The sequence below is a fragment of the Ammodytes marinus genome (genome assembly GCF_949987685.1).
Source record: "Ammodytes marinus genome assembly, chromosome: 10".
In the NCBI taxonomy this organism is placed as follows: Eukaryota; Metazoa; Chordata; class Actinopteri; order Uranoscopiformes; family Ammodytidae; genus Ammodytes; species Ammodytes marinus.
Window position 1 is genome coordinate 15,203,524 of NC_137214.1, and position 9,553 is coordinate 15,213,076.

Consider the following 9,553-nt stretch of genomic DNA (forward strand, 5'->3'; position numbering starts at 1 on the left):
CGAGTGCCCCTGTGTGTTGTACGCAGCCTATTAGTGGAGTTTAACCCTTGTGTTCAGGGAGTCACATCCCCTCAACACACCAGTCTCCATTCTTGCTGCAGCACGTTAACATTTTACTCTCTTCCCTCCCCACCCACCCCCTTCACTTTTGTCCTAAGAGGGCAATTAAGGAAACAAACGTTTTCCCCAAGATAAGCTGGCTGCCAGCTTTGCATACTAATGCAATGCCAAGTGGTTACAAATAGTGAGTGCTCTAATTACCGGCACTGTTTTCAATCAGAAATTGCTCAATTTCCCAGGATGAGGTCTCCATGGCTGGAGAAAAAAAGCACAACCTGACAGAGGCAAGAGACAATCATCTCTATGTGGAGTGTGGCTGATTGTGTCTGTCTATATATGTGTGTGTGTGTGTGTGTGTGTGTGTGTGTGTGTGTGTGTGTGTGTGTGTGTGTGTGTGTGTGTGGGTGTGTGTGTGTGTGTGTGTTTGTGTGTGTGTGTGTGTGTGTGTGTGTGGGTGTGTCCAAGTGTGTGTGCACATGTGTTGGTGCAAATAAGCTCATCTGCCTGTGTGTGTGCAGAGACCCCGGCACCACCCTCTCTATCGCTGCTGCCCTTGACAAGTCAAGAAATGGATCCTGTCAGCCTCCACAGCATTTAGCGCCACAATTATCCCCCTTTTCACAGCCTGGTTCCATTAATGTAAACCACACCAGGCAGTAGTTGCCACTCAGTGATGAGCACAATGTGGCGCACCATCCCTGGGTGAGCAATTTGGTGCAATTGTGTTGCTGTGTGATCATCGGTGCGAATCAGGGGCCTGCTCATTTATTAAGCAATTTTGGTCGGTGAAAATTAGAAGGAAAGCTCTTTTAATTTGGCATGGGAGAGTAATATCTCTAAAAAAAGCAACAATAAAGCATAATGTGGATGACATCAAACACAAAAAAGGGATATCCACGCGAGTTCGGCCCACACAATTACCCATCAGGGAGGAGCTATGCTACAGTATATCCTGAGAAGGAACGGCAGTCGTGGTGTGGCCAGCAGGAGCAGGGGGGCAGCACAGACCAAAGTGACAAGGACTCACTCCCTGGGTGTGAGAATGAGTCACTCCATAGGATGTGCACACAGGACCCATCCGTTGGCCTTAGCTGACCTTTAGCTCCGACAGTGGGCTAATGGAGGTCTGGCCCTGGATCAATACACAGAGACCCGGGCTCCACCATCCCTTTGCCCTTTCACTGGGCAAGGGAGGGAGGGATGCTGCCAGGAGCCACGCCGCGGAGCCATCGACCCTGCCACTCTCCCATCCTGTGGGTGACAGCTGCAGCGCCGAGCAGCCTGGGGAAGCCACAGTGCCCTGCCACGTATAGGAAGGACAGCCAGCAACTCAATCTCTGCTGTGGTGGGAGGGAGAGTCACTGATGATCTGCTGGTGAATGTCAAGTCCATGTAAACAACCCCAGCAAAAACACTTGAGTGGATGACAGCCGGCACCAGTGTTGAAAAGCTGCACATAGCACACTGCAGCCCAGAGCGGTTAGGTGTATTAGTCTGTGCTTGGTGACATATGTGCGTTAAGGTGGAACCAGCGATTCTGGAGAATGCTTGTTGTCAAAATCAAAATCAAAATTAGTGAATATCTCCTCACAACCCGCTACCTGTCCGTACTGTGTGTGCGGTGAAAATTAATCTGGCGTTAATACACAGCCTATGCTCTGTGAACTGGTATGTCAACAAAGGGTATGTAAACAAAGGGGGCCCACCATAGAAAGAAACATGCCCGTTTTCACAGCCTAGGCTGTGAATTAACAATGGATATTTTTGACAAATGTGATTTTGACAAGCATTCTCTACAATCGCTGACTCTACCTTAAAGCAAAAAATTATTATTTATCATTGCACGTATAGGGAGTTGTTAAAATGCAGAGCCTGTGTGGTGTTAAACATATGTCGTGTAGACATGAGGAAAGTCGATATTCATCAAATGCTTGATTTTAGAGGAATGTTTTAAAATACAGATTCCCTTTACTTGCTGTTATTTAGGTTGAATAGAGTTGGACCAAAAGTTAAGAACTCCTGTAACCTTTTTGTCAATAAAAAGTCACATCAATAAAGCCAAACTCTAGCATAACCTTTGTTAAATGTTAGAAGTTGTATTTGCATTTTGAGTGTGCTTGGCATTTGTTGTGCACTTAAAATGTTACCGTAGGGAATATATTTCCTCATGCAGCACCGTTTTGCTAAAATGTGCCTGATGTTGTGCTTGGTGGCGTACTTTGTAACACAGATGGTGCACCACTGTATACCTTTTATCGGAGCAGCCTTTTGTAAATAGCAAATGCTTGCATAAAAATAAAAAATAAACATAAAACAAGATTTAGCGTGCATTTTTTTAATTGCGTGGACTTCAATTCCAACATTGAAAGATATTCAAAACAATAGCAGATTAAACGTTCATTCCATATGGGGAGGGAGAAGAAGACATCCAGCACAGATTGTTCTTTTTATTATCATTAACAGTAATGTGATTCCAACGCCCCCTGTGACCTCCTCACAGCAGCACCTCATCTCAGAAGTCATTCATTAGAACAAACAGAAGGCAGGCAGAAAGACAGCGAGAAATAAGACATGGGGAGAGAGCAAAGTGTAAAATAAATTAGATTGTTCTTATTAGACGAACCAGTTTGAGGTGGTAAGAGAAAGCATGCGTGAAGAAATTCAAAGGATTTCTAATAATGGGGAGTTTGGAGATGAAGATGTCATGCGCAGCCCGAGATCCAGTTGTTGTTCTTGTGTTATGTGTGTATTCATGGTTACACTAACTGTAAAGATTGGATTGCGGAGCCCTGAGACGTGGGTCCCAGCAGTGCATGTTAGGATTGAGATTGGGCTATTGTAGTTCTGTTCTGCTAATGCTGGGCTGTGGAGAAATCAATTTGTCAAAAATCAAAGCGATACTTAATTCATCGTCCTCCAAAAGAAATGGATTCTACTTTTCCCCTATGGTTTTGTGTAGTCTACTGAACAGTATTTTTCTATTTTATATGGGAGTGACAATATAAAGTCCTCCTCTCTCAATAAAGCCCCTCTCTTTTTCATAAGAGCAGTCGGATGGTGTTTCTTCATATCTGCACCCTGTGGTGCTTCTTATCTTCCCCCAAGCCTGCAAAGGTCCACCTCTATACATGTTAAAATGTGTAAATGTATACATAGTATGTGGGCATAAAATAGCAGGAATGCGATATTGTGGTCAGAGGCTCGGCTGGGCCATGGCGACACAGGAGGAGTGTGTGTGTGTGTGTGTGTGTGTGTGTGTGTGTGTGTGTGGGGGGGGGGGTGACGGGCTGGGGGTGTAGGGGGGTGAAGAGTGCCGTGTGGATCCTTGGAGTGGTGTGACAGACTCCCTAGCCTCCTGGTAGGAGTTGTTGGAATGTGAGAGAGGAGGATTTTAGCACCAGGCGAGCCACGCCAGAGCACTGCAGACTTCATGCCATCTGTCTCAGCCTCCATCCTCTCTCTGCCAAACTCATCAGACCTTTATTTCCTCTCTCTCCGTCTCTCCTTCTCATCCCTGTTCACAAGAGTAGCGGACATACTGAGATCTGCTAATGTTTGGAAGGGAGGGTGGGGGGACGGGTGGACGGAGGGAGGAGGGGGGGGTGGTAGCTGGGCTTAAGAAACAGATTCAAAAAATCGCGATTGATTAATATGTATTCTTCGGAGTTAAATGTCTGACAGCCCTCACGGAGATAGAAATGTGTGTTCAATGAGCCCTGCCATTTGTGACTTGACCAAGAGGGAAAGAGAGATATTCATGCCATAGTAGCAGATCTGTTCATTAGTTAATAAGGAAACATGTTGCAAGGCAGAGCCAAAAAGTAAATTTTATTTAATGCTTCATTATAAACAAGCTACCCTTAATCACTTTTGTATAATAATGTAAAATATATGTCCTTCAAATAAATACACACACTTTGTGTTGATGTGGTTATTTTGTAAGGCACTGAAATGTAAAATTGTTATGGTATGCACTTTACTTGAAGATAGACTGATTAAATGACTGATTGACTAGATTGGAGATTTAAGTGCACTCAACACCTGCCAGTCCAAAAAAATGAGAATGTAACCTATAACCAACAATGAACAAATAACTTCAATATATTGGGATATGCATTTTTTGGCCATACTTAAATCAAGGATATGGAGTGGTAAGGGGTTATGGGGGGCACATCCAATGGGTGTGTGTGCTTGTGTCACCCTCTCTCTCCCCTTGTGGGCACCAGGGGAGGAGGCTGAGGGAGATCACACAGGCGGAGCTGTATCGACTCCATGTCTTTAACTTGTTCATATGAGGGGGGGGGAGTGAAAGGAAAAAGGAAATGTGTACCCTTTGTCTGAAAATGTAATCCCATGTGGCAAGAAGAGGGCAGAGGGGGAGGCCTTTGAAGCTGACCACTGGCACAGGAGGGCATGGAGTGGAGCCAGGTGCCCCCACTGGCCCATGCAGACCACGCAGACAGAGATCTATTCTGAGCCAGGAGAGAGAGAGAGAGAGAGAGAGAGAGAGAGAGAGAGAGAGAGAGAGAGAGAGAGAGAGAGAGAGAGAGAGAGAGGGGAGTCCAGCCCCACTATACTGCTCCCAGTCATATCAACTGCTCAGACAGCCAGAGTCAACTGGCTGCATCCTAAACAAGCAGGCAAATACTGACAACAGTCTGGTGCACCAACAAGCCCCACAGGCACGTTCTTCTTCATACGAAAACTTATATAGGAAGGGGTTTCTCCACTGCAGAATGCCGTCCAATCTGTGTTGAAAACATTGCATAACACTGCATAAATTGGTGTGATTGTGCATACATGCTCGTATGCTTATGCGTGACTAATTAAATACATATAGGTCAAAGGAGGAGTGTTTGGAAATGTAGAGCTGCACAGAGCATCGAGTTAATCGCGTGTATTAATATACTGTACTCGTATGTTGCTGTACTCGCTGCAGAAGTTGTAGGTTGAAAAAAAAATCAAGACTCGAGGCTACGAGACAGAAATAGTGAAGAAACTTCTAAAGCCAACAGCAACAACAAAAAATTATCAGCGCACATACATGTGGATGAGCGGAGCTGCTAAGTGATCCAGTGAATTGTCAACACTGCTTTCAAATTGTAAGAAAGCAAATATCTCGCAAATACTGCACAGCCAAGTGTGGCTTGGAGATATATAATACAAAACACACAGTGATAAAGCTGAAATAATGGGGCGAAATCAGTGAGGAATCCACTCCCTATAAGTAGGCTTTACATGTTTATGAGTCAGGCATCCGATTCATAGCATAGGTGTGCAGCTACAACCACTGCCCCAGCATTTGTATTTTGGCTAGGCTTTAGGACAAGATGAGCTCTATCAGTGTCTATCATGCTCATCCCTCTGAATCATTACAAACGTTCTCTGCAAACAACATGCAAGCACGTGCGCACACACACACTTGAACGTGGAAATAGGAACTGTAATCCTGACCTCCCCCCCTCTCCCCTCTTCCTCCCCAGGCATGGCAAATGAAAGCTGGGGCACTCTGGGAGAGGATGGCTGGAAGAAATGAAGACGTGTCTGATTTCCACAGCAACCAATGATGTTGCAGCCCCTGTGTACACTCTGCCCTCTGATAGGTTGTTGTCGCTCTCTTCATCTAGAGGCCCCATGTCGTTCCCTCTAATCCCCCCCCCCTGCCCCGCCCCTTCCCAAACACAAACAGACCAATCCAGAGACAAGGCTCAGGAGCTGGGGAGGGCTGAAGGAGCCTAGGCATGGACAGGGGTGAAAGATGTAGTTCAGGAGGAAAGGGAAAAAGGGTAGCACCTAGAAGCTGATGTTGGTGTGAGAAGGAGTAACCTTGTTATTATTAATAAACCATTAAAAAAAGTGTGCACATCAAAGCATACAGGGGGCTATGCTATCATACATGAAAGTAATGCACTATGGCTTAATGTTTCCTAAGGCATGTTATGGTGACGCTGCTTTGATTTGAAATGCACTGTGTGGAAAATGGATTTACAGGAGTGGGGGGAGAGAAAAAAATGGTGGTGGATGCAGACCATAATTTAAAAAACCTGACCTGACAGGCTTTCAAAGTCCCCTTGAGTGTGAATATGGAGGACGTATGTAGAGTATGTGGAGGAGACCTCAACCTGAGCTACATTAACAACACACACACACACACACACACACACACACACACACACACACACACACACACACACACACACAGTATATGAGAGGGATGTGGTGGGCACCTGCAAAAAAAACAAAAGGTGGAATGTACCATCACTGTTGGAACCAAATCCAAAAACAAAATCATAATTTCACATTTTAATCATTGGAAGGAATTGGAACTAATTTTTCAATTTCTCTCTTCTTTTTTCAAGCAAAAGGTGCCGCACCTGATTATAATGCACTTTCTTCTCTGCCGATCAACGCCTTGCAGGAAGTGAGACATCTTTGGCATCATTTCCCCCATGGCCAGGTAATTATCCTAATCTACCTTCCTCCTGCGCTCCAGCTCCTGCGCCACACACTGGTTTCAGACCACCTCAGTGGCTTCATTATCGGAGCTGGGACTCGCTAATGGCTTGACGGCCTCTCCGTGTGCCGGCTGCTGGCAAAGACAAACCAGGGGGAAAGGAAAAGGAGAAAAAGGAAGCAGGAGGAGGAGGAGAACAGGGAAGGAAAAATGAGACTCTGTTAGATTAAAGAGGCAAGGGGCTACCCCGAAGGTTGACATCTCAATCATAAGGGACAATACTCTCGAGTCCAACACCGGGCTTTGGCTCCTTAAAAGTCATCATTGACTAATGGAGGACAATGCTAATAGGACAGTGGTTCTCAACTCCCTTTTCGTCCTCGATGCACAAAAATCCGTATTTTATGTAATCTGTGTCATATTTGCGTTTATCCATGTTTACAAATGCTCAAGAGCATGTGTTACTTTTTCCACATGTGCACTGTACTGGGAAATGTATGTCTTTCAAAATAAAAGCCGGCATCAGAAATGTTTTGAAGAATTTTTTCACACATATATCCACTACCCACTCAAAATGGCCACCGACCTACTTTTGGGTCAAGACCCACCAGTTGAGAATCACTGCTATACGGTATTACTGGGTCAACAAAGGTAACAAGGTAACATGGCCTTGCATGCGTCCCTTCCACCACCACCCCTCCCCCCTCCACCTTGCGTGTTTCAAACAGCTATAACCTCACAACATACAGAAGGACCGGGGGTGGGAATTCAGTTTCACTTTTTTTTCTGACAAATGACACCCTGACAGTTGGAATAAATGCTGGGGTCCCTGAACAGATTTTTCAGTTACAAAAATAAAACGTGTTGGATTAGACAAAGACAGACATTTTTCATTCTACTTTTGAACCCCAATGAGAGCACTGACAAATGCCACCCCACCCCCACTCCGTCTGTGCCACGATTGTTTTTTCTCTCCAGAAATGTCATATACTTAAGAGGTGATAAATCTATATGGCACAAACACACACTGACTACTTCCAAGTGTACATAGCATATAGGCTGACACAGATTGAGATGGTGTAAGTTGTCTCTGCTTCACTCTAAATAGCCCATGCAGGCTTTTACTCATTTATGTATCGAGAGATTCCATTGGAAACTTTTTGAAATGGATGAGGAGCTCAGATGCAGTGCTCTCAAAATGGAAAAATATTCAGGAGGTTAAATTTACTGCAGACCTTAGTGATATGATATAAGATATAGAAAAAGATCTTCTCTGTGTAAAAGTCTACATTCCAGAAAACTACAGAAATGCAGGAAACTGCATTGATAAACAGCATATTAAATCCCAGCAGATGCTGTTAACATATGCAGTTTGGTCAATCATAACAACAGCCGACAGATCGCATGTCAAATGCATATTTAAAGAAATCCTGATTTTTGCCACTTTATCTAAATCTGTTGATGTCATTTTTATTTTGCTTGTTCAACAGTTTAAAGAGAACCTCGACCCAAATGTATGTCATATGCACAACTTAAATGTAGCATCTTTTTGTGGTTTAACTGTAGCTGGCACCACACTCCACAATGAATTGTTAAAGTGTAGGTGGGTTTGCAACAGTCAATTGCGCAAAATTATTCTTTGACACCTCAAAACTGAAACATGCTTTCAAAGACGAAAAATGAAATGCTTTTGTAATTTTGTTCTTGTTGTTACTGGGACCAAATAATCTGCAAACTAGCATAAACATTAACGTAACTCACAGACACTAAAACAACCAAATCAAGATATATATGCACAAGTAATATTTAACACCAATCTAAAGATATAGAGGAGTTGAGTGGCTTTTGATAAAGGGCCAGTTAAGCCAAATTACTAAAAACACTATTTACTTAACGTTAGAAGTATGAAGCGATACAAATATTTTTAGTTTAATGAGTCAAAAGTTGAGATGTATTAGGTTAGTTAATGCTATTAATGGTTATTCAATGCGTAGTTAATGCCTATTAACCATTAAGTAAGTAACGGTTATTAACGGCTAGTTAATGCTTTGTTAACTAATGCTAAATTAAGCCTAAACTAAGCATAACAGTTAGTTAATGCTTCGTAAATGCTTATTAATCATTAATCAATCATAAACTAACAGTTAATTAATGCACCATCAACAGTAATTACAAACTTTCTTAAAAGTAATATTTGTGTTATTCAGATACACCACACATCACCACAACCTAACCTTAGTGTCATTTAGATTCATAGAAATGGTCCGCATTTCCTAAATTAGTAATTTAATGCAAATGTTAAAAAGGTAGGGCTTGCATGTAATCCCCAAATTCTAAAATAGAAATGTTATGAATTTATTTGATTGAATTAATGTTGAAGTAATACTTTTTTCGGAGCATAATCCTCCTCTCAAACACGTAAATATTGAAATGATTCCAGTTCAAAGTACATTACAGGACACCTCCATTCCATAAGCATATAAGCGGATGAATTAAAGTGACAGTAAACGTGCATGTTTAGGGCTCAGGGCGATATTAATACAACCTCCATCCAAACGGTGTTGTCAGTCAGATGGCACATGCAGCAATCAGAGGAGCATAACTCCTGTGTGGGGTTTTGGGTGAAGACAAGCATGAAGACATGCTTTATTTTAGTCAGGGATAATGTGATGACACTTCATGCTATAACAGTCCTTTTTGCACAGGATTCCGAATCAGAAACATTTTATAAATAAATATGCTAAAATGGATTCCGATGGGTATACGGGAGAGAGAAGAAAAAGATAGAGATATCCGCTTCAAATGTTTCTATTTTTTTCCCTCAGAAAAGAACCCTTTTAGTTAGAAAAAAGATCTTGAAGGTGAGAGCTAAAAGGAAAACCTTTCTGGGCCTTTCCAGGTCATGAAACTGCTTGAAAGGTAAGGCTGGGCTTATCCTGAGCACTTCACTTTCTTTGTAGAAGATCACAACCTTTTGTTTATCATCTCGTGTCATGCTGGTAACGCTGTTGCCTGGTGTATTCGGGTCTAGTGCTGAGC